This window comes from Leptosomus discolor, chromosome 7, assembly GCF_034619465.1.
Source record: "Leptosomus discolor isolate bLepDis1 chromosome 7, bLepDis1.hap2, whole genome shotgun sequence".
In the NCBI taxonomy this organism is placed as follows: domain Eukaryota; kingdom Metazoa; phylum Chordata; class Aves; order Leptosomiformes; family Leptosomidae; genus Leptosomus; species Leptosomus discolor.
This window is the reverse complement of record NC_141397.1, coordinates 22,231,196-22,256,165: the sequence shown is the minus strand read 5'-3', so window position 1 is coordinate 22,256,165 and position 24,970 is coordinate 22,231,196. Positions and strand designations below refer to the sequence as shown.

General features: G+C 44.8%; 1 pseudogene; it reads left to right on the top strand.

The window, feature by feature from the left end:
- Positions 1-1,175: 1,175 nt before the first annotated feature.
- Positions 1,176-24,970, top strand: part of LOC104354775 (uncharacterized) — a 39,282-nt pseudogene continuing 15,487 nt past the window's right edge.

Here is a 24,970-nt window from a genome sequence, read left to right as displayed (position 1 = left end):
AAGGGGGCAAGAAATTTCTCTGGCCTGTACCAGAGCGCGGTCAAGAAGTTTTTCAGCTTCTGGTACTTTGTGGCATCTCTCCAGAGAGAAAACAGGTGCAGAACGTCTTGGCCTTCACTTTGTGCTGGCAGACTTGGGTGTGACCTGTTTTCCAGTTTGTTCCTAACCCGCTCTGTGCTGCTGGTTGTCAGTGAGAGGGGACAGTTCCTCGCTGGTGGAGCAGCAGGATGGAACTTCAGCATGGGCATCTGGCGTAACAGGAGTTGACAGCAGTTACAATGGGGTGGGGAGTGAGGGGTCAAAGTGAAGTCCAGTCAATTCCTTCACTTGAAAGTCCATCTGCAGTGCCACTGTGGGGACACCTTTGATGATCTCAGAGAGGCCATGGCAGTTGGGGGAGGCTCCTGCGGCCTGGAAAACAGGAAACGTCCATCCCGTCTCCTAGAAGGGCAAGACAGAGGAGCTGGGGAAGTATCACGGAGTTCCGGCACGGCAGGCTTGGAGCGCTCAGTGGGCATCTACTGGGAGCTCCCGCGGGCCCTGCCTGCCCCAGCTGGGCTCTGACCCCACCCGCGCCTCGTCCTGGCACCCTGGCCATGCGCCGAGGGAAAAACCAGGAGCGGGCGCTCGGCGGCCGCACGGTCCCGCTGGCCCCCGCCGGGGCACGCCAGGCCTGTCGCCGCCCCGCCGCGCATCCGGGCGCCTCCTGCCTGGACCCGTCGCCGCAGCCTGGCGCCTGAGGCGGGAAGGCGACATCCCTCACCCTTCGACACCGCTGACAAGCGCTGCAGGGGCAGCCCGGGAACTGGCCTTAAGGGCGCGTCCGCGGGCACCCCTTGGTACCCACCGCCCCGCTAACGCCTCCGCGGGCCCTCCGCGCCCTCCCGCGCGGCGCGCGGAGCGGGCCGTTACCCTGCCGTCGCCGTCCAACGGTGCCTGCGCGAGGCTCGCGGTCGTGTGGAGGCGGCGGTCCTGCGGGCTGCCGCGGCCACTGGGCGAGCGAGCTCCGGCCCTCGGGCTACCGGCGGTTCTCTCCGCAGCAGCCGTAGGTACCGGGCCGAGGGCGCTGCCGGGGGCTCCGCTCCCCTGTGCCTGCTCGGGCCCGACAGAGCCCGCCAGCGGCCTCCCGCCGCCGCTCCCCTGAGGCGGGACCGTGCCCGCGTCCCCGCCGCGGGATGAAGAGGATCTTCGGGTTCTGGTGGAAGAGAAAGGGGCAGCCGCCGTCCGGCGGCGCCTCCGTGCCCTGCCCCGCCGGTGCTTGTGAGCTCCGGCAGAATGACCTGGGCAAGCTGCACCGTGCGGCAGCCGGCGGCGACCTGGCCCAGGTGCGGAAGGGGCTGAAGAAGTACGGCATCGACGGGCGGGACAAGGCCGAGCGGTAAGGGGGAGCAGCGCCGGGCGGGGTGGGAGGTGCCGGAGCCCCGGTGCAGCTGCGGACCCCGGCAGCTCAGCGGCGCTGGGGGCAAACGGCGGCGTCACTGGGAGGAGCGGCAGGGCTGGCTCCGCAGCCCGGGGTGGGGGTGGGAGTCAGGCTTCTGCTGCCAGAAGCGCTTGAATTCGGCCTCGCATCCAGCTGTCGCCTTCCCCGTTTCGCCCCGGCCTCCTTAGTGCCCACGTTCGCCGGGTCGTATTTCCTTGCCTGGGGGCGCAGAAGTGGAAGGGAGCGGGCAGCAGCCTGACAAGGGTGGGCTGCGGAAGGAGCCTCGCGGTTATTCTCCAGCCGCGCTTGGAAGTCGGAGTGCGGTGGTGTGTATCTCTGGGCATCTTGGGGTGCTCAGCGTGCAGGTTTAGTCGATGTGTTTTAGAGGTTCGTTGTGTCCTCCAGGGGCTGGAAGAGTCGACATCATTGAAAATAGAAGTGAAGACTAGGAAAAGGGGGAAGTAATGGCTCAAATGCGTGCATTGTTCGCAGGAATATCTTGGTTCTGCTGCTCAGGATTTCAAAAAGCAAAATTCTGTCCCAAGGATGTGGCAAGTATCACACCTACAGGTTCCTTCCACAAAGTGGGTCCTGTAGCCCATGGGAGCTCCCAAAAATACACTTGAACAGCATCAGTTAGGAGCAGGCAGCTTTTCAGAGGTGGTCTAGCAAAGCCTTCAGCCTTGCTGAAAAAGATGGGCAAAACTCAGCATGGAGTTGGAAGCGCTGTAGGCGTGATGCCGGCTAGTCATGAACGCTGGGTCAAAGCTAATCGCTAAGAGCTTTCCCCTTTCAGCTGCCTGTCAAGGCGAACTCGAGAGCTTTATGTTGCTTAGTTTGTAGGTGCTGGGTTGTTGGCTCAAGTGCTGTTGGAAGTGCGTGCTGCCAGCCTGCTGTTTCCCTATGGTCTCTTAGTGAGGTGGTTTTGCAGCTGCTCAGGCATCAGGAGTTCTGCTCTACCCCATGGGTGATCAGCATAGGATTGCAGCAGCAGGAGGAACAGAGTCTGGGTAGAGTCCCCAGGTCTGGGTTTGGTGGTACTGGAGGCCTCTTGTGGGGACAGGCAACTGTGTGAACACACGGATGTTCTCTGCCAGCCTGTTCCCTGAAGTGGATCTTCTGTGGAGCTCAGCAGGCCTTGCGCCAAGCAGAGCCATCTCCTTTCCTATTGGCCGACTGAGAGGATTGGTTGAGGAGGGCAGCAACAAGTCCGCAGGTTTTCTGAAGGCTTTTCTGTTTGTGAAGCTGATAGTGACTTCTTCAGGTTGGTCAGGTTTCCTACTGCATTTAGTAGCAGCTTTTAAATGATCGCAGACTTCTTCCTAACCAGTCCCGGTTAGCTTTCAGATGATCTCAGTCAGTCAGTTCTTCAGAGACGAAGGAGCCTGCATACTTAGATGGGAATTTCTCAGCAAGTGGTGGTAGCTGCTCTTGAGGGACTCTTCTATTGATGCTTCAGTCTTTTCCCCACCTGTAGCAAGACATGACAAGTTCTTTGAGGTTTTGAGTGTTTTTCTTGTCCTCATCCTTTTTGCCATGGAGAAGGCTCATCAGCTGCCCTGTAATAAGAAGTATCTGCATTACAAATTGCTGTGTTTCTGCATCACGTGCCACTGCATTTGTGTACCTCTCCCTTTCCAATCCCACCTAGCCAGCGAGCTGTTGTGCACCTGTCTATCAGCAAGGTGCCAGAACAATTGCAAGGTTAGTTGAGCTTTCCTAAATGCAGAGAAGGACCTATCCACAGTGCTGCGATGCCAAAGGAGTGCTGGTGTATCCCCTCAGTTCTTGAGCAACTGCAGGATTTTTATTGCATCACTTTCAAGGGAGGAAGGTCCCGGCTGTTTTCTAGCTTGTCTCGCTCTGTTGGGACAGGCGTCCTGCAGAGCAGCAGGCCCTTTGCCTTCTTCAGGAGTGAAGCTTGTGCTGCTTTGTGCTTTGATTTAGGGGAAGCACACGCAAGGACTTTCTGGGTGATTGTGTCTTTGGGTACAAGTAGGCTGGTTAATTGACTTCGGACCTAAGATGTTCAGTGGTTTGAAGGAGCCCTTTTCTTTCTGGCAAGGCTTTAACTTGGAGGGGGAAAAAAAAAAGTTTCATGTGCTGCTCATGTATTCTGGAAAGACAGTATTCACTCCTTGGGCAGGACTTTCTCGGTAGTAGGCTTTTTATGGCTACCATAGTTCTACATGTCAGGAAGGTCAAGTATTACTTTCCTGTAGTCAGGCTTAGAGTGTTCTGCTGTCTGCTTTGCTACATGTTGTCAGAGGCACTTTGGTGCAAGTGTGTTCTTGTTTTTGCTACAGTCCTAAGCAAGCTGGAGAAAAAGCAGAAATTCTGTAGGGAAACACTAGTATTCTTGCTATAAACCCCATCTGTTGCATCTCTGATACACTGGCACGTGAATGATCGTAGAAGAACTTAAAGGTTTACTTGCCATAGTCCTCGGGTTCCCAAGCTTTAGTCTCTGTTGGTGTGCCATGTGTGTAGTCCTGCTGGAGGCAGTGACCAATGCCTGTTTGTGCAGATTCAGTTCTACAGCCAAGGCAATGTCCCCTGACGAAGCAGATGCTGAGGAGCATTTTTGCTAGCCAGCCTCAGGCATTTGGTGTGCAACTGCCATTACTGGTAATAGAATGAGAAATCTTTTCTCAAGCTTGTTTTTTCAAAGTGAAACTTGTGGTCGTATCCATTTATTACAGCCTGAAATGATTAATTTGGTTATCTGTCTCTGCTAATTTATTTAATTTTTAGGACACCTCTGCACCTTGCTTGCGCAAACGGCCACGTGGATGTCGTTACATATCTAGTGAAAAACAAGTGTAAGCTAAACCTTTTTGACAATTACCACAGATCGCCACTGATGAAGGTATGTGGAATGTGTTATGCTCTTGTAACTGGGGCTTATCGACTGTGTGCTAAATGATGTATGTGGCAGGATTCTTTACATTGCCCTGTGTGGAAACATGCATATTATGATTGGCGTGGAATAGGCATATGTTAGCTGCTCTTTGTGGGTGCTTTTATTTTCCAACATCAGGAAGATGGGGGAATTGTTACAGAGTGCAGTGTCAATGCTGGAAGTTTTCCTTTCTTGTGTGTTCCCAGGCAGTACAGTGCCAGCAAGAAAAATGTGTGGCTGTTCTGCTAAAGCATGGCGCTGACCCAAATCTGGCAGATGCTGACGGCAACACTGCCCTCCACCTTGCTGTCATATCTCCTAATACATCTGTAGCAGGGCTGTTACTTGAGCATAATGCCAATATTGATGCCCAGAATAAGGTAAATGTTTGTATTTGTTAAGGAGGTTCTTTCAAGAAGTTGCATTACTGTTTCTCTTGAAGGGTTTTTTTACTTTGATTTTTACCTTGATTTACTTACCTGTACTTTCAGGAGGGACATACCCCGCTTATTCTTGCTGTCTCCAAACATCATGAAGAGATAGTAGAGTTTCTCCTTAAAAACGGAGCTGATGTGAATGCTTGCGATCAGTGTGAAAGGTGAGGGCTCTGTCAGAAGTCTACATGGGTCTCTTTAGTATCCTTTTGGTTGGATTGATGAGAGGCATAGGAATGAGCTCTGAAAAAAACCAACAACCCGGGGAATCACACAGAAGGAGGTATTTCTGTATGACTTGTGAAAGCAAGTCTGCACTTGCCTGCTGTCATACCTCAGTGGGTGCTTTCCACACTGAGGATTGCAAGAAGGCATTGTCTGTGATGGCCCTTGTGGCAGGAAACGTGCTGTTACCTTGGCAGCATCGCCTCAATTTGAAAAACCATCTCCTGCGTAGTAGCAGCATCGTTTGCACGTGAGCATTGCCTATGTGGAACCTTTGTCTGAAGAGCGAACATTTAGTTGTTTGGTCTCTCTCTCCCGTTTTATTGTTGGTTTTCATACTTCATGAAAACTGCTTTTTCTTTTGATCGTTCTAAAGTAATGGGGAACATTCTTTTTTGAGAGCAAATAGGAATAAAAATAATTACTGTGTCTGTGTAAAACGATCTATTTCATATCATATTTTGGATGTTTCAGAACCCCACTTATGACTGCTGCTTCTGATGGCGAGCTTAATTTGATAAAAGTTCTTCTTCGGTATGGGGCTGATGTTTCCCATAGAGACACTAATGGATGGTCAGCTGAGGATCTTGCTGTTATTTGTGGATATTCTAGGTAAATTTTTAGCTTTATCGTTAGAAAAAGTTGTCAGTTATCAGTGTGCCTTTTGAATGTTTTTGGTAACAGCACCCAGGTTTAATGGTGTGTTGAGACCCGAAGCTGTGCTCAGTGATGTCTTCTGACACGTGTCATTCCTGTGTCTAGTGTTAATTTGGAAGCTGAGGAAAATTTCCACCCAGAATTCTCTGTTAGATTTCAAGTTTTGTTGCTAAGCTCATGTCCGCCCAACGCGAACAGTAAAGAATGCCTCTATCCTGCAGTTATCCAGAGGTGGAACTTGGCAAACTGAAACGCATGTAAACCCTCTCCCCGGCCCGGCACCATTGTAGTGGAGGTCAATAAGGACAGAGACTGGGAGCTACCAGCCTTTTGATTTGGAGGAGTTCTAACCGATATTCCCTTTGTTACCATCTTAAAGCAGTTTTATTCTTCTTAGGCATAGCTTTGTGCCTGTGGGTGTTCCTTCTGTAAGGTGGTTGTGTGTGCTTACAAGCTAGGCTGGAAAACATGTACCAAGCAGGTGTTAATAACTTAGTAGGTGTGAGTATGCATCTATAGAATGAACCTGACTGCAGTGAATATTGAAGTATGTAACAGTCACGTGGTAAGTTCTGTGCGTATCACTCTTAGCGAATATATGAGTATATGAATCCCTATGGCTCTGAGTATGCGCTGGGTGGATAATAAGTGGCTGTTAACTATTCTGTTAAAGGGTATATGCCGCTACATGGTTATTTTTACCAACTGTATTTTCTCTCTTTCTCTGTGTAGTGTTAGTAAAGAACTGGCAGAATATGCAGACTGTGAAGACACAGGAGAAGCTTCTGCAGGTGGTGCACAAGGTGCCATGGTACTGAGCACTCCTCACTGGGCTCGCTTTATGTTGGCTATACCTGCTGTGGACAGAGGAGGTAAGATCCTTAACCATGGAGGGGCTCATAAGCAAGATCACTGTGACCTTTTCTTTAGGTGGTTTGTATTGTTAACGCTTCTTGTGTTTGCCATTGACTCTAGTGGAGGCACCCGACAGAGCAGCACAAGAAGTTTTGTGAATGTGCTTATTTGTTGCTAGTTGGAGGTGCTTCTTGTCTAGCTGTGAAAGCAGAGTGGTGGTTTGTGTCCTACATGTCCACTGACAGGGTTGTTGCCTTCTGCCTTCCAGATTGCCCATCTATATAGGTTTTCCTAGAGAGAGAGAGAAGGGGGACAGGGAAGGAATGAGGCAAGAGCGGTGGGTTTTTTTTTTTCAGGTGTGTGCTTTTACCTATGGATGGCCATTCAGATTGTGAAAGTCCAGTTGCGAAAGCAGTAGGTTCATCCTGTGTAGCTGTTCATCTTTTTGTAGTTGGGAAGCAACAGATGAGTTAGCAGGAAGATACATGTCTTGTTGATTTCCACTGAGTTTGTGTGTCTTCGTTTTTAATACTAACAGTTTGGCCTGCACTAAGCTCCTTTTAGTGAGTCACCTTATTTCTCAGCATCAGTTACAACTGTTTCCATGCAGGTGCTGTAGAGGCATACTTAGGAAAAATCGTCTTGGAAAAGCAAGTTTGTTAGCATCAACAATGCAGTGTCTGTGTATACTGTGTCCTCTTTGACAGAGCTGGAATTACAATAACAATAATGCTTTTTTTCCACTTTTAGTAGTTTTATGAAATAAACTTCAAAAAATCAGTGTTACCTTGTGATCCAGAAAAACAATTCAATGGCCTTGTGATCAAAAAATTATCTCCTTCAGTGAGCTTTTAAAATGCCGTCTGTGCTTAGGAGCTCACATAGCCCTAGAGGAATCTTAGTAAATTAATATTTTAATATAAATGACATTGTTTGTCTTTACATCTGGGGCCCTACAGTGGAAGGTTTTATTCTTTCTGCTTTCTTAAGGGTGTTCTATCAGAACTATGTGGCAAATGGGCAGCAGACAGTGTTCAAACAGAGTTCATGACTCCTTTTTTAAATATGTCGAGAAATATGAGCAAAACATAGGATATTTGTCCTCACTGACTTTTCCCAGATACGGGAATTTAGTTCAGGGCCAACTCGGAAACAGTTGCTTTGATCTAGTCAGGGATTTGCAAAGTTTCTTGATAGATCGAAGGAAGTGTTTTGGTTTGTGGGGTTTTGGTTTTTTTTTTTGGCAAAGGGCTTGGTACAGGTAGTTTAATAAGTAAAATGTTGCTTTCAGCCAAGCAGCACTCTCTGTTACTGCCTCCTGCCTGTGTAGATAGTTGCTGTGGTACCACACTGTAATGGCAGACAGGCCTGGGTTATTTTAAAATATGTGTCTTGAAGAATAATATTGTTGTGCAATTCCAAAACTGACAGACCCCCCGGGAAAAATGGGTTCTTGAACCAAATAATTTGCTCCATTCCTTGAAAATCGTGATACTACTAATATAAGTCCCCAGTATTATGGGAACTTTTTACTACTTCTCCTCATTTGAAGAGGCATAGTAAGTGTGAGGAGAATGTTATGTGGGTTAAGGACTTGGGAGGAGAAAGAGTATACTCTATTCTCAGTCTGTTTCTAGTAGGAGTTGTTTTTCTTCTGAGTAGTGTGAATCCTGTTCTCCTTGTGCTCAGTCTCTTAAAAGATGACCCCAGCACGTTGGGCGAGAGAGATTAGTAGCATATAGGTAACGTTTGTTGGCATTCACTCTGCAGCGTCTGGCTTGCACCCACAAAGCACAGGTCCTACGTCACGAGAGTCCCTTTGATATGCTGCAGTAACAGGCTTTGAAGCCTCTGTTAGAGGAGAAGCTGGGATGATCTTGAGAGACCAGAGAAATACTCGCTTTGGAATTCTTTTCTTTTCTTTTGCTCTTCTGTACTATTTTTCTGGGACCTTCAACGTTATCCTTACTCCTTTTGCTGTTTTTGCACTTGTAGAACATTCTTCAAAATACTCTAACGAGCAAGTCCGCGTATGTAAGAAGTTGGCTCGTGCTTATTGGAATGTTTTCTTTTTTTCAGAATGTGAACCTTTTTATGAATCACCGTCAGGTTTGCAGAAACCTCCCAATGAATGGGTCCCAGCCCTGGCATATTGAATGACAGACTTTTTAGATTTGAAGTTGGAGTTTCTTTGGCAAAAAATAGTAATTACGCAGTTTTTCTAAAGGCAAGGATTCAGACTTCCCGCATGTCTGTAGTGGCAGCTTTTTTTTTAGCTACAGCAGTGCATATCAATGTAGTGCTCCTTTAGTGTTTCCCTGAATCCCTACAGAAGGTGTTGGTTTTTTCATTGTAGAGCTCTTAAAAAAGAAATGAGTGCTTCAGTATGACGGACGTCTCCTGAGGCTGGGAAAACTTGTCCTGTATCACCTTTTAAGAAAACTGAGAAATAGAGAAGGAATGAGAAACCATCCTGAGGTCCTTTCTTAACTCTTTCAAGAGCATGTTTTTTCATAGGAGTCCTTGTGCCACATCCATTCCATGTGTTCGTGGTAAAATCAATATAAGCAGGGCTCCTTTCTGCTCTGAGACAAATGTTGGTCTTGTCATGAAGAAATCTGGTGTCAGGTAGCTGCCATAACAGAACCACACCGTTCGTTGACGTAAATTAAAAAAAAAACTTTGCGAAGTAGGATGGGAAGAGCAGATAGAGAGTGATGTATGTTCTAAAACTTCTGCTCCGCAATGCACAGGCATGAATACACACACAAACAGGCATGCATGACACTGACACCAGTCAAGCACTGGTTTTGGTCCCACTGTGGCCTGCCCTGTAGCCCTGGGGGAACAGTGTATTCGTTCTGACTGCTTGCCGTGTCTGCATTCTGGCTGGTGGCATAGCTTCTGTATGTGAACAGTTCGTCATGGTCAAATCAATTAAGCAGAACTCTCTTCTCTTCAGACTGAGGTAGGGGAGAAGTTTGCATCAGGCATCAACTGACACAACTTTTAGGGTGAGCTGGTTTAAGGCAACAGGTTTCTGGGTTGCTTTTTTAGTGAGGGATAACAAACATGCTAAAACTGTAACTTGAGATGAGTGAGTGTAAAGAACATGATGGCTGGAAGTTGCCTGGTGGTGTGAGTACTGAGAGCCAAGATTTCCTTCAAAATTTCTGGACAGTGTATCTCCCAAGTTTAGTTGTTGGCACGTAAGGATTTTTGGGATGCTTAGAGGGAGGAGTTTTAAGTGTGCTGTATGTGTAAAGCGCTCTACAAGTGTGAAGGAAGTGCATTTGCAGTCTGCTCTAGATGAGGACTAGTCAAGTTGAGGGAAATGTAAAGTTGGCAGTAGAGTAAACTTCTGATAATCCATTTCAGTATTTTAAAATACTGGACTATTGGTATTCTACATGGAGCAACTAAATTAAGTTACACTGTTTGACGCTGTCCCGTGAGAGTAGAGCTCTGTAGATTGTGATTGGTTTTGTTTGAGGCGCTTATAACTGTAGAGTAGGCTGATAGTCACAGTACTTTCTCCCATTGCTATAGCTTTGTTGATGTACTGCTTATGTTTTCCAAATTTCTGGGAATTCGGATTTATTCTGGTGTAATTGTTTCGTCTGTCCTTTCCATGCCTTGTCCTAAACGGATATAGACATGCAACAATCTCCCAACCAGACATCAAGAACAGGAAAATCAAGGAAAGGTATTCTATACAGCAGCACTTCAAATATGAAACATGTTGTACGGTATACAAGTATTATTAAGGCATCTATGATGTTTATTATCCTGGATGTTTATTATCCTGGAGGTCCTTTTTTGATGGCTTTGGTTTTATAAATTAGATTTGAGAGCAGGCTTTGGGCGCTTTTTCTTTGTTGGCATGTTTTGCACGGGTCCTTTATTATTGAATGGAGTGTTTGCTTTGTGTCGTTGGTGATAGTAATTTTTTTTTAAATATGCTCTTCTGTTACTCCAAAATGGAAATGGACTTCAATTAAAGTGTAAACAAGAAATCCCCAGAGACTGCTTTTCTAGATCCCATTTCTATGGTAGGGCATCGAGGTCTGTCTGAAAGCTAGCTGCTGAACTTTCTTTCTTGTCTTGTAAAGGACAGTGTGACCTGGTTTTGATCATTGCTCAAAGCTACTGTACATTGCAAGCGAAAGTTCAGATAACTTACTTGGGTGGTTTGATTAACTCTAACTGTACTAGTTGAAAATACACCTGAAGTCACCTGTTGAGAGTTTATAACGGACTGCTCCACACTGTCCACCCAGTTCTAAGGGAGAGATTTTTATTCAGCTTGGGAGGTCAGCAGGTAGATTAGGCTGTTGGTATGGAGTAAGTGAACAGAAAACTATGGTATGTAAAACTAATTAATATTTTAAAACATTATATGTTTATAATAGGGAACATTAAAAATCAGAAACCATATTGGTATTTTATCTATTTTGGCTTGGCCTCGCACTGGAAATTTGGTTTAGCCTCTCAGTTTTGTCTACATGACATGTCTACACTGAATGTGTACATTGTACTTCATTGTCTGAAAGCTCTGTTCAGGTCAGGAGATGTACTCAAGTCCCCACAAACCCTGTCCTTCGGACAGACAAAATTTCCATGCTCGTCTGCGGTTTACTGGTATAGAGGAGATGTCTTGAGGTGTGATACAGTTTTGTTTTCTTTTCCCTCTGATGATTTTGTCCAAGACCTCGGTTTAGTTGTCATCATGCGACTTTAAGGAAGGTCACCAATCTCCTGTTTATAAGCAACTTCATTTTGTTATGATATGCAACACGAATTAGTTATCGAGAACTTGAGGAAAGGGAAAGAGCTACTGCATGGAGGTTGGTTTGTTTGTTTTTTTCCCTGCTGTCTTGGGAGTTGAAGAACCCTTTTACTTCATTTTAGTTGTTGATAGTTGAGAGGTTTTATCACTCTTCAGGCTGGATTCCTAGAGTTCAGTTTTCTTTAGTGCATCGGTGATGTGCTAGAGTGCACTCCTGTCAAGTTTGCAAGTGACCCTAAATTGGGGGGATCAGTGGATACGCTTGAGGGCAGCTCTGCCATTCAGAGGGACCTTACCAGGCTGAGTAAATGAACTGTCAGGCCTGTCTTAGAAAATTCAGCAAGGGCAAATGCCAAGTCCTGCACGTGGAAAGGAACAACCGCTAGCAAGTGTTTGCTAGCAAAATGTGCTGGGAGTGCCTGGCTGGGGAGCTGCTTTGCTGAGAAGGCCCGGAGTGTCTTGGCAGAGAGAGAGCTGGACGTGAGCCAGCAGGGTGCCCTGGCAGCTGAGAAGGTCCACCGTGTCCTGGGCTGTGTTAAGAGCAGCATAGCCAAGAGGTTGGGGAAAGTGATTGTCCACCCCTACTTGGCACTCGCTGGATTGTGTCCAGCTCCCTGGGTATAATTTGAGCCCCCGGGGCAAGAGAGCTTGGTGTTTCAGCAGTGACCCAAGTTCAGTGGAGGGCCATCAAACTCACCAGGGGCAAAAGTACTTGCCCTTTGAGGAGAGGCTGAGAAAACTGGGCTTGTTCAGCCTAGCAAAGAGATGACTTTGAAGGGGACCTAGCAGCACCTCCCAGTACATATGAGAAGACGTGAAAGCCAGGTGCTGCTTGGCAGTGATGCGTGACAGGAAGCAGAGATACAAGAGGCATAAATGGAAACGAGAGTTTCTAACTGGATGTGAGAAGCTTCACCGTGATAAGGACAGTAAAACAGAGAGGTTGTACAGCCTTCCACCTTGGAGGAGTTCAAAACCGGACCGGATAAAGCCCTAAGCAATCTTAGCTGACCTCATAGGTGAGCCCGCTTTGAGGTGACGGTTGGCTAAGAGACTTCCTGAGGTCTCTTCTGACCTCATTTATCCTATGATCCGATGTGCACGTTGCCTTCGTACCACTGCTGAAAGCTGGGAATGTAGTTGTCCCGGTTTTGGCTGGGCCAGTTAATACCCTGGTTATGCACCTTTTGTCTGTTGAATACCCTTTTTGGTGCAGTGTAGAGAACTGCTGGCGATTCTTCTCTCTGAGGATAAGCTTTAGATCTTGATTATGCCTTTTGATTTTCTTTACCTTTTCAGGATGATCTGTAACGGGGTAGAGCAGATTGTATAATATTATGGTATATCCTACAGTTAATGTTACATGACATAGTAAAAATCCCTGCATGTGATGTGTGGTCGTGTGTGTAATAGGAGTACTTTGGAGGTTTGTTTACTGTCTTGCTAAACTGCCACCATTTTGGTAACTGTTTGCTCTCGTAGCATATTCATGCTATGCTATTTTTTTTTCAATTAGAGATGTTTTTAAAACATCTAGGTATCAGGGTGCAAAGGAGATATAACACTCGTCTTTTTTGTTTGTTTTAATTCAGTGTGGCTTGAAAAAACGGTTGTTTTGGAAATGTGTTCATTCATGCTGTCTTGTGTTGAATTGACTACTCAAAGTTTCGTTCTGTCATGACATGTTGAGTTGTCCGTGTTCAATGTTTCTATGCGGTGGTTGAAGTTTAGCATGCTAAATGTAATTTCAACATGTCAATTAATATTTGAACAGCAATAGATGACTCTTCCGAAGGAGACTCCATAAGGTAAGACTTCCAAAATACCTAAGACTTGCCTGAGGAGGTACTGTTTGAGAGACACAGTACTCACTTTGCTTTGCTTTTTAAGAAGCTCTGAAAAAGCGGGGAGTGATGACAGTTTGCCTGCTTCTGAGGAAGAACTTGACTTTACCCCCAAGGTATGGTGCATTTACAGTAGAAATAAGTGATTTGAAGGTAAGCTTTTTTTCTCTGGGATTGGAAGAAACTGCAGTTCCAGCCAATATTGTTTTCCCCTTAGAAGCCGTCTCTGGCCTGCCAACCTTTCTTCTGCTGTGAGTTTTTCCTAAAAGGCCTGTAGCTGTGGCAGAGCATGCAGTAGATGTGTGGTTTGGGGCAAAAGAGCAATAGGTGACGAGTTGGACCACGTTGTTTCATTTGTTCTGGTTCATTTGAGTCAGATTTGCAGACCCTAAAAGTTTGTCAGTTACCATTATAACCTATTCTGTTCTTCTCCAAACGTCGTTATTGTTTCCTGTAAAATTGGTGACAGAATCCTAACCGATAAAGAAAAAGGGCATTTATTTATCAAGATCTACTGAGATCTTTCATTGCCTCGTTCTCCTTTCCTCCTCCTCAGGTTCCTCAAGAGTGCTTGATGAATGAGTTACTCAAATGGGTTGTCTTTTTTCCTTCTGTGAGATGGCATTCCGTGCTTGCATGTCATCTCACACTGCACGTTTTCCTTCTCTTTTGAATGCTCGGGTAGTATTCTTTTTGTCAGCTGCAAGCGCTTGCGCCTGCTGTTTTTACTGATGTTCTGAAAAAGGATCAACTTCTGCAGTGATGTCTGGAGCATCTATGCTGTTGCACTGGCATTCTGCAGTGATGAGGAACTTGAGGGTGGTAGTTCAAGCCACTCCATAATGCTGGAGATGCAAGCATGTCTAGTTTTAACATGATTTCATTTTCTTGCCCAGATTTAAATAGAAATTATGCATTTTTCTGGCATGATTTTGAAATTTAGGGTTATTTTGGCAAGTGTACTTGCAGGGATGAATTTATGCATTAAGTCTAGGGATCTTAGCAGTTACTTGCATTGTGCACATTTGCAAGTAAGCATCCTGAAACTGTAGTCTTAAATATAGCTGAATTTTAATGAAGTAATACAAATATTAAAAGCCAATTTTTAGAACTGTTTTGCATGTAAAGGTAGTTTTGGAAACAGTTTGCAGAAGGGTGCCTGCACAGTGTTTTGGGGTGCAATACTCACTGAATTGCCTATGTGAGGAGTGTGTGTGTAGTTAGAAGCATAGGATGGAGCCAGCAGCTGAACACTGTCAAAAGGACAGCCTGGGCATATTAACCGTTCAAGATTTGGTGTGAGCACAGGATATGTTGTTGTTAACTGTTTTTTAAAACAAACAGTTGTTGGCTTAAATAAATCTTTACTTACAGAAGCCGCAGAAGCCGAACTTGGTACTGTTAATGAATGCTTCCCAGCAGTTCAGGAAAAACAGTAAGCTATTCGGAAAAGATTGCATGATATACCGATTTATATGTAAAAGTAGACTTGCTAAGTAGTTTCTTTTGTAATTTCTTTTAGCTAGAGTGAATGAGAAAAGTAGCATTTTGAAAAGACAGTGCTTAATCGTTTCAGAAAAAAATAAGTCCCGTCATTGAAATTAAGATCTTAATCCCCTCCTAAGCCTTTGTCCCTGGTCAAGTCCTTCCTCCATCCTGCCCGTCCCTTATCTGGCTTCTTCCAGACTTTCCCAGATGACTCCTCTCCTGCACGTTAACCTGGTAGCATGCCTGTTGCTGTTTACGTAACTCCTTTTGTTCACGTGCATTTTTCCTGTTCTTGTGTTTTAAGATGGTGGTGGTGATTCTAGAATGCAAAGTCCTAAGTCACCACAAGATACACAAGAAAGCTGGAACAGGAAAAGCGTGATTTGGGAGATGTTTCACAGAAATGCTGACTTGTGTTTTGCAGACTCGGAAATGACAGAGTGGAAAAAAGAGATACCTCAGCCTCTCTCAGATAGTTGTGGTCTTAAGGAGAAAAAACCAAGCTTCGATGATAGCTTTGAAAGTAGTAATAAGTCTTGGTCAGCAGCAAAAAACCCAAGACTTGAAAGTCGAAGACCGAACTCTGTCATTCTTGAACATGTGGATGAAGATCCTGAAGAAGAGCGATATGAAGCAGTAGATAGTAAAGTTGGTAAAGTGCTGAAACAAGGAAGTGGAAACTCGTACTTAAATAGGCCTAAAGGAAACTTAAGAGCAGCGTTTCACTTGAGTGCTGAAGTAAGTATAGAGGGACGATTCAATCACATGGGTATTTTCTAAGAGTAAATAGGGAAGAAATGAATGGTAAACTGGATTTCTGTTAATACTTATTCTTCACATATATCCATCTTTTCGTCATCCGTTTTTGACACTAGAAAATACCTTCCCCCTAGCCAAAGCCCTTTCTTAGATGTAGGAATAATATTGGGCATTTTCCATAATTTTTTTCTATTGGTTACAGTGGTTTTGCAGGGAAAAGAATAGGCAGTAGACTTTTTCTGGAATCAGTTAAATTTTTCTCAGTTGTAGGTACAGATCTTGTCTGTGAAGATTTACTGCCGTTTAGTAAAAGTCATGGTGCGATGGCTGAAAGTGAGCAAACAAAAAGAAATTTGAATTAGATTGAGAGCAGGAAGCTAGTGGTTTTCCTTGGAGCAGAGTAGGGGAAAAGAAGGAATATGTTCCAGAATGGTGTAATTCAAATGAAGCTAGAGTTAGACGGACATGAGGAAGTGCTTCTGAGGGGCTTTGCAGAACCAGGGGTGAGACATAGGATGGCATTGCTTTCTACTTGCACAGATTTCCGTGGAAAAACTGGAGGCCTTGTAAGACAAAGCTCAACAAGGTTTCCCATTTGTCTTTCACAAGAAAAGTATTTTTCAAGTTGTCAGTGGACGGCAAAGAACTGGTTTCTGCTCTTTGCATCTGTTTTGGTCAATCTCTTACAGGAAGAATCACTTGAACGGGAAGAAGAGGAGAAGCAGGAGAAGAAAGACGCTGGTGAAGAGCTACAAACTGCAGGTGTTGAGGGTGTGAAAAAATCTGTTTGTAATGGCAGCCGCCAAGTCCACAATGCTTCAAAAGACGACGCTGGTAAGAGAAAGGGGTTAGCAAATAGTGATCTCAGTTCTTCCTCTGAATATTAATGCACAGTAAATGAACTAAAATGGTGATTGACTTCTGAGATAGCAAACTTTTCCTTTGCCTGTGAATCTTAGCCGGCCTTGGCAGACAAGAAAAGCATCTTTTGTTCCTTTTCATTCGTTCTTGAAGAACCTGAAATGGTGGTGTTGGATTCCAGACGATGCTATATGAAGCAAGTGCCATTCTTGCTTTTGTTGCTGTGTTTGCCCTGAAGCGATCTGAACAAAATGCGCAGATGGAAAAGAGGACTGGAGTGTCTTGTGTGTGACAGTAGTATTCCCCTTTCTGGCCCTGCTGTGGGATTGAAAAGCTGTGATTGCTCTTGGCTGAAGGCTGGGAAAGATTTTAGTCAAGCTGAGAGAAAGCTGTTCTGTTCCAGTGCCTCACCTTGTCCAGTTTTAAAGTGTAGGTCTTTCCAGTGGCACGCTTGTGTGTGCTTTACCAGCTCGATCAGAGTTACTCACCTCAGGTGTCAGAGCAGGAGGATAAGGCCCCGTTTCTATTGCCTGTCTCCAGAGAGTAGCTTGGTGTGGTAGATGTTACCAGAGCATGTGTAGCCGCTGATGGAACGCTACACAGGGGGCCTGGCAGAACCTGCTGTATTTGTGTTGTGCCTATACATGCTCTTCTGTGTCTATGCATTTCCCCCTAAGTATGTGTTTGGCATAGTGTAAGTAGTCAGAGCCCAGGCGGGGACCAGTAGTTGCCCTCTTCTGGGGCAGGTGCCCTCACCGGTCTCGGAGAAATGAAGATAGTCTAATCCGGCCAGGAACCCAGTGAGACCGAGCCTTATGGTCGTCTGGTAGAGAGGAGATTTGGGTGTTAACCCGCTGAGATAGAAATGGCTTTTGAGCGTTCGGGGTGAGTGTTTGAGCTATGAGCCTCTGCTCTGTTTTTAAATGGCAACACTCACGTGTCTGGCTTCTGGGAAGGTGCAGGGTAACGACTCTCTGTCAAGAAAGATCTTTCCTGGAAGCACTACAAAAAAAATCATTGTTTTGGGGTGATTTTAGTGATGTTTGTGTGAAGACGTTTTGGTACCTCCTGTGCAGTGGAAAGTGGTAGTAAATGCCAAATTCTGGAGCTGTAGGCTGGAGAGCAGGTGACCAAAACTCTATGTAACACAGGACGGCAGCATGCTGGAGCCTCTTCCCGAATGTTACCCAGACATGTGCTGGGTGTTGCTTGCAGGTGTGTCAGCTGCTGTGCATCGCCGTCTTCTGCTGGAAAGGAGGCAAGAGGAGAGGGCGATGTACAGGAAATACCATGACATGACTGGGTTGGAAGAAGCCCTTGAGTAACTCTTGCTTCTTAGTTTGTCCTCAGCAGCAGAAGCACTGTGCATCTTTTGGGTGCAGGGCTTGACTGATGGGGAAAAGTAGAGTGAAATATAAACAGCCGGTGTCTCGCTTCCTACCTCCTTTGTAGGTGCCCTGCCAGAAGCGGGACCAGAGGAAGAGGAAGATGCTGGATCTCCCTGGGATTCTGAGGTACTTTCTGTGAAGGACACTGGGATTCCCACCCGAGAGGGGCAGGGGGAGGGCAGGATTAAGATCCAGAAGCACTTGAGAGCTTGCCTTTGAATTGGGCCCTAGCGTGGGTGAGGTTTGTTTCCTTTTTTCCTGCTTCTGCCGTGTTTGTAACTGGGGGCCCTGGAAATACTTGTGCTCTAGGCCAGCTGTTCAGTTAGGAGTGGGACGAAGCTAACGACCTGGGTGTCAGAGCAACTGGCCTTTGGGTTTGGTTTCTAGTATAGTACAGAAGCGGTGAAATTTCTTGCTGCTTAAAATACTCTGAGCTTTTCACAGGGGCTGGCAGGAGTGTTTGTTGCTTTTCCACCATACAGCTCTATTCCGCTGACCTGGTCAGTGGTTGCCCTTAGGGTCTACAAACTAGACGGTTAGCTGCTTCTGAATAGATCCTCTCTACATTTTGTAGGTGTACTTCGTCCCTTTCTGAAAGTCATATTCGACAGAGATAGCACACATGCTGGCTGCGTTTGCCCTTTCAGTTCTTTCTGTCTGTGGTAACGGGCTAGACTAAAAGGAGCAGGATCTGTAGCTAACCCCCTCTGGCTTTTCTTGTGAGGAAAAATTAATCCTTCCTCACCCGTTCTTAAAAATAGAAGACTAAACTAGATTATATTTTTTTTAAGTCGCCTTAGTTTCTGTAAGCTTTGCCTTGCTAGTCTTTGTTCCACCCAAATCGCCCTTGTGATGGAGGGTAGCGATGTGTTCGCTCACCACTGCAGGTTACGTGCCTAGGGAACGCGAGCACGAACTTGAATGTCCAGTTCAAGTTCAGTGCAAAAACTGGATCGTCGCAGACCTGCAGCTATTGGTTCACAAGCCACATCTTGAGTTACCATGTTAATTCTCTGTTGTGGCTGTCCAGTTTGTCACGGTTTAGCGACACGACAGAATAGTTTAGATGAGTTGTGAGTTTTCTGCCTAAGATCTGAAAACACACACGACTGCTGTGATTTTCCAATATCCCGTGTCTTGATGTGTCCTTTCAAAGGGCCTTATCAAAGGTCATTGTAGCTCTAATGTACTCGATAGCACGCTATGCAAGTTGGCTTAGCAGGAGCTTTTTGCATAGAAATGAGTTGCAAATGCATTTGTACCAATTCTCGTGCATGTGTTTTAGATTATAGAGATGGACGCTGAAAGTCTGAGAAAAACATCGTATGTTGTGGTGCTCCCACCTGCAGACAGATATGGGGCGTGCTCACAGATTGCTTCAGGGAAAGGTGACAGTGGTAACTTCCTGGTGGACTAAATGTTTGTCTATAAGCATTTATCGGCTGAAGTGAACTTTTATCAGTGTAAGAATGCTTTTATGATGTGGGTGCGTGCTGTAGCAAGGAAGTGCTTAATATTCGTTAATTAACACCTTCTGCCTTCCAGATTGCCCATCTATATAGGTTTTCCTAGAGAGAGAGAGAAGGGGGACAGGGAAGGAATGAGGCAAGAGCGGTGGGTTTATGGTAATTTTTCTAAGGCATTTCTGTAGTGCTAGAGACCCAAGTCTATGGAAATCAAATACTGTTTGGTTTTTAATGTTTTTTTTAAAAAAAAATACAAAAGCTTTGCTCCAGAGCCATTCCTCATAACATTTCATATACCTCTTTCATGAGAGGACTCAAACTGTAAGATGACTGCAGCAGAGGATTTGAGAAATATAGGTGGGCCAGTAGATTGTGTGGGTTTGGAAATGATTTTAATGTTGGACAAAAATTGAAAAAAAAAACCCAACCGTATTTGGAACTGTGCTGTAAATGCAGATTACAACCAGAGAGCATTTGTTTCTTTTGTTTCCTTGCAAGCTAAACCAGAACAATCTGATGAGAACTAGCTTGATTTTACCTCATTGAATGACACGTGTATGGAGTTTCTGTGCCTGCATCCATGCTTTCTCTGTCCCATCAGCAGAAAGGAAAATACAAAATACTTTGCACATTTGTAGGGAAATCACAGTCGTAGTGCTGTCGGACTTCTTTGTGGTCATTCATTCAGCAGACCAGCTTTGCCTTTTGAAGTAATCCTTTTGTAAAGCAGGATTCGGCTCCTGAAAAGGATTAAATATTTTGATCTTGTTCTGTTACAAGCATGACCTAATTGCCTCACATGAATTGTCTTAGTTCTGTGATTATTATTTTTTAAATCCAGAGGGAAGGATGGGAAGTCTGCATTGTCTGTTTCTTGTATACTGATACAAATGCTGTATGATGAGGGAACTGGATGTTAGGTATGATAGTCTTGGTGAAATAATGCTTGCAGCTAATGCTTAGTTGTAGAAGCTACTCATGTTGAATGGAGTAAAAGGTACCTTCAATTAAATAAAGTAACGCCTCCCAAAACATTTTTCGCCTCCAGGCTTTTTGGAGAAACCCAGCAGTTCCCAGGTAAGCCTGTCAGACTGACCACTTGCTCTGCTCATTAAATAAACAGTATGTCGTTACTTTGCATTTGTTTTTTTTGTCATTGGATTGTGTCTTTCATAGCTGAAGACTCCCGAATCTGTTTTGGAAATGGGTGAAACCTCTCCTAAAAAAAGGCGGCAGGAATCAGGTAATGTTCACTTCACGTGGTTCTGGATTTAGTTTCGTAAACTGTCTGGATGGGAGTATTTAATAACGCATCTGATTGACTTGTTTTGCATATCTGTTGGAGGAATTTGGTTTAGGAGATGCAGAGGATATCGAAGGTATTCATAACAGTCTCTTTGTAGTGTTCTTTTGTGGAACGGCCCATTGTACTTGCCAATTTTTTCCTAATATTAAATTAATGGTTCTAGCAAGGTGTTCTGGGAGCAGAAGATCTCCTGAAATACGCCTCTCTGCATCTGTGTGCTCCCTCCTCTAGTCTGCCATTCAACACTGTAAATACCTTTCCATGACGTAGACTTCCTCCACCATATATTTTCAGGCAGTCCTGAAGTTGGCTTGCTTTCCAGTTTCTCAAAAAAGCCCTTCCTGATTCTCCCAGTTTTCTGGGCATGTGCTGTAGCTGATTCCAGGTTAGGAATCTGCAAGCTAAGCTGTCCAGGAGCTGCAGGTGAGACAGAAAGGGTAATTCTCAGGCTGATGCTGTTGCTGTACTTAGCCAGACTGATTACTTGCCTGGCTTTTCTCTACCTGTCTGGCAGTTGTTTTGAACCATGTAGCAAACACATTCCTCTGAGGCTTCTCGTTTCGTGGAGACTGACCAGCAGGTTCAGAGGTAGGGGAAGGAAATGGGGAAGAGAGACAAGGTGGAAGGAAATGACAGTGTCAGCATGTTGCCAGGAATTCTCTTCTCTGTGGAAACAAGGCTAAAAGTGAGGATATATGACCTTAATGGTTTTTTAAGTTTCTTTGTTCCAAGGTTTATTAATTTGTGTATTTGTTAATGAGATGCGAAACAATTCCCCGTTCAGGTTTTGGAGTTTCTACAATCGGCTATTTGAAATAGAGACCAGAGAGAGGTAAACAGATACGTAGGCAAGTAAGTGAACTTGAAACTTCTAAGTATAGAATACAAATAGTTCCAAGTTCTTTGGCATCCTTGTGTTGGGGAAAATCATTGTTCTTTTGACAATAATAGAGAGTAAACTTCTCTCTAGGAAAAATATCGCTCTCCTTCTCTTCTCTCTCACGTATTGGCAACAGGTAAGCAACAAGAGCCGTTTATGTTGCAGTGATAGTGTTTTTGTGAGATGCGTAGAGGTTTGTTAAAAGTTGCTCAGTTAAAACACGAGTTTTGGTTTTGTCTGTATTGCACAGTAATGAGAAGCGTAGCCCTGTAGTGGACCAGCATGTTGTAATATTACAAACATAGAAAGGAAAGAGTGCCTTTTCATAGCTCCATTCATGTCGGGTATTTCTCCCGTGTGCCCTTATTCAGTTGTGTCCTGTTGTATTTTACCTGTGGGTTATCTTGAAGATCAGATGTTAAGAAATACATGTCAAAATTTCTTTCAAACGTTTAGGTTTGGATTTGGGTTTAGGCAAATTAGGTTGCTTCAGGAAAGCATCGTGATTCCTGTGGCACAAATATTTCTAACTCTAAAAGGGTTGAGTGCCATCCTTCACAAGTTTATTCTGTAAATCTGGAAAATAGGTACAGTATCTTGCGCAATGACATGTTGAATGAGAGGTGACATTTCCCATTCTTTTTACTTTGTACTGACTCCTAGTAATAACTTCTTAAAATCTGGGTTTGGGTCCAAATTAAGTAATGGTGTTCTCGTGTCTCCTGTATAGAAGAGTAGCTGCTTTGCACTGTAATCTGCAAAAAGTCATTCTATAAGGCAATTTATGAGGAGGGGAATCTCAGAAGAGAGAGGAGAGGTAAAGGCTAATTGGAAAGAACACAAAGTCTTCTTTTGATGCTGGGTAGCAAACAGGCAGAGTAAAAGGTGGGGGATTCGCATCTTTTGTATGCATGGGGATTTCTGTTTGTTTATGTGCTGAAAGTGAAAAAGTCCTGACAATAATTACTGGCTGGAGTTACTGACACCACGAGAACTGGAATTTTGCAGATGGAGGAAAGCTGTTGCCTTCCATCTTTCCTGCCTTTTTCCTCATTCCATGCAGATCATACAGAAATTTCAAGGTTGATTAAACTCTATGGAAAAGAAATCTTATGGGCTTCAAAGATCCTAGAATCTTATCTGAAGACAAGACTGTACAGAGAATGCGAATTGCATGTTTAGAGGGCCAGTATGGAGCTCTGGGTGCTGGCAGGTCTGCTTTTATCCAGCTTTCAGGCAGATGCATTCGACTGGAAACGCTTATTCATTTTGTGTCACGCAGTATTCTTCAGGAAAGGTGTCACAGCTGTCCTCTGTCCACAAAATACTCAGTCTATCTCTTAACCAAGATTGTGATGTCCATGTTACATGGTGGGAGTGATCAGATGTATCAAGTTGCGTGCCTGTTGCAGTTTGTGACCTGAACGAACATTGATGAAGTGACAGAAGAAATCTGGTTAGCATACCTTTCTGGAAATGGTGTGGAAGCAGTCCCATCTATCTGAGAGATTGACCACCCCCTGCTGTACTTGGGGTGGAGAGGCTTCTAGGAGCAATAGAACTCCGAGCAGGCTGGTGTGTCTAGACTCTTCTCATTCTAGCAGATACTGTTACCAGGCAAGAGGCTTATGTGCATATTGCCAACGCGCTGGGTGACTGTCTGTGCCGAGTTCTGCTCTCTTGAGTTCTTTTCCTTCTGTTTTCTGAAGGGATGTTACAAATTGTTGTGACATCTGTGCAGATACTTCTGTTGGATTTCATCAGACTCCAGTGCTTCCGGGAGATGGAGAGTGATTACCTTGAAGAGCATCCATCTCTGATTACAGATGCCACACTTGATCTGCTGAGGCTTGTTTCTTTCTGAATACTTGGTATTTCGGTGTTCAGTGTGGCTTCCACACAAAAAATGACAATGAGTTGCCACTTCTAAGTTGTATCTGGGACTATTTAAAGTCCAATTCTCAGATGTAACAGAGGTTCAAGGTAAGCATCCTGTAATGGGGAGCCCAGACTGACTGACTGCTTCTGAGGAGTTTGCAACCTGTCCAATACTACTTAGAAATTATGAGAGAGGAAAGGGTGGAATCTGGTTTTCAACAGTACGAGTGAAACGTCCAGATCATGGGTTGTTTCTCAACATTTCACAAGCCCGTCTTTCCTTCAGTGTCCCATCTGTGTCTTCTACAACACGTGAGGCAGCAGTTTGACTGAAATGTTCAGTCCAGATCCATGTCTAGAAACCAATTGGTTTCATGCATGGATTAAAGCTGGGGCATTAAAGATTTCAAGCCTGTGATTTTGTTTGTGATCTTCTGTGTGCAAGACATAGGGAAACTAAACTTGCTGGAGGAATGTAGCTAGTTACTGCATGGCAGACAGTTTGTCAGAGAGAGAGCATGTGCCTTTAGGAAACAGAAATGGTTTATTTGTGACCATTGATAGTGATTTTCAGCAAAATTTCTTTATACATGAAAAAGTAGAATGCCTGGGAAGAAAGGAATTCGCACAGATGCATCTTAGATCTGTACTGTGATCAGTTTCTCTTTAGGATCTCACAAATTTGAGGAGATGTGTTATTTTGTGTCAAGTTTTTTCTCACAAGTATGATGATTACAGATGCGCTCTAAGTGTGAATTGGTAGTATCAAGTGATGCTGGTTACAAAAATATGTGTTTTTCACCATAGATGAGTACTCAGGATCTACCTTTCCTACGTCGTCATCAGCTGAAAAAGATGACATCAAGGATGCCATTGAAAACTGTGGAGTGCAAGTAGGTAAACCCAAGTATTTTGAATTAGTCTGAATTGGTAAATTGTGTTATACGGTAAGGTAAAGAAAACTTACCTGAAGGGAGAGTCCTGTAGAGGCAGTTTGTATTATAGTCCGAAGTAAACTTGGATACCATCTTCTTATGGTGGGGTAAAACCCTTGTCACTATGTTGGATACTTCCTGTTATACTGATTTGTTTCCAGCTTGTTTGCTTAAATTTTGACCTGTGTTTTTCCTTTTGTGTAGGGCTGAGAAACAGGGCAGTCAAATGCATTTTTTTTCCCCTATGCAAAACGCACGTTCAAGTGACATGGGAGATTTGTCTAAACTATGCTGATCTGTGTGATTAAACATGCCTGGTCTTCCTCTTTGTAAGAGAAAGATTGAACAAAAAACCTTGACATTTGGTGACCTTTCTGATGCTTTCCCTGCGTCTGCAGAATATGTGCTGGTTTGTCCGTGTTGCTAAGTGTTTGAAAAGGGTTTTTTTCAGGGGGCACTCTAGAGGGGAATAAGGCAGGCATCCTGTTTGTGTTTGGCATACAGGACAGGGCTGGATAGAGGGGTCTAGAGTCTTCTGTAACAGCTCGAGGGACAGTGGAGCAGATTATTTCCACCCCACACGTAGGCACCGTGAAAGAGGGGCATGCTTAATTTGAACAGGCAGAGCACAGAACTTGAGCCTGTTGGAAGGCGGGAGTAGTTGGGCAATGAAGGTGGGAATGGAGAGGCTGAGGGAGATGGTGGCTGGCTGAGGTGCTCCTTCCCTGTTCAGAAAGGACAAAATTTTGCAGAGGGAGAAAAGGGCCTGACTAACGGGAAAAGAGAGCAAGGATTTGGATGGTCGTAGCCCATTGGGACACCAAGGCTGCAGGCCGTGTTTAGAAAGTGCCACAAGTTAAGGAGGCCTGTGGAGAGGGAACAT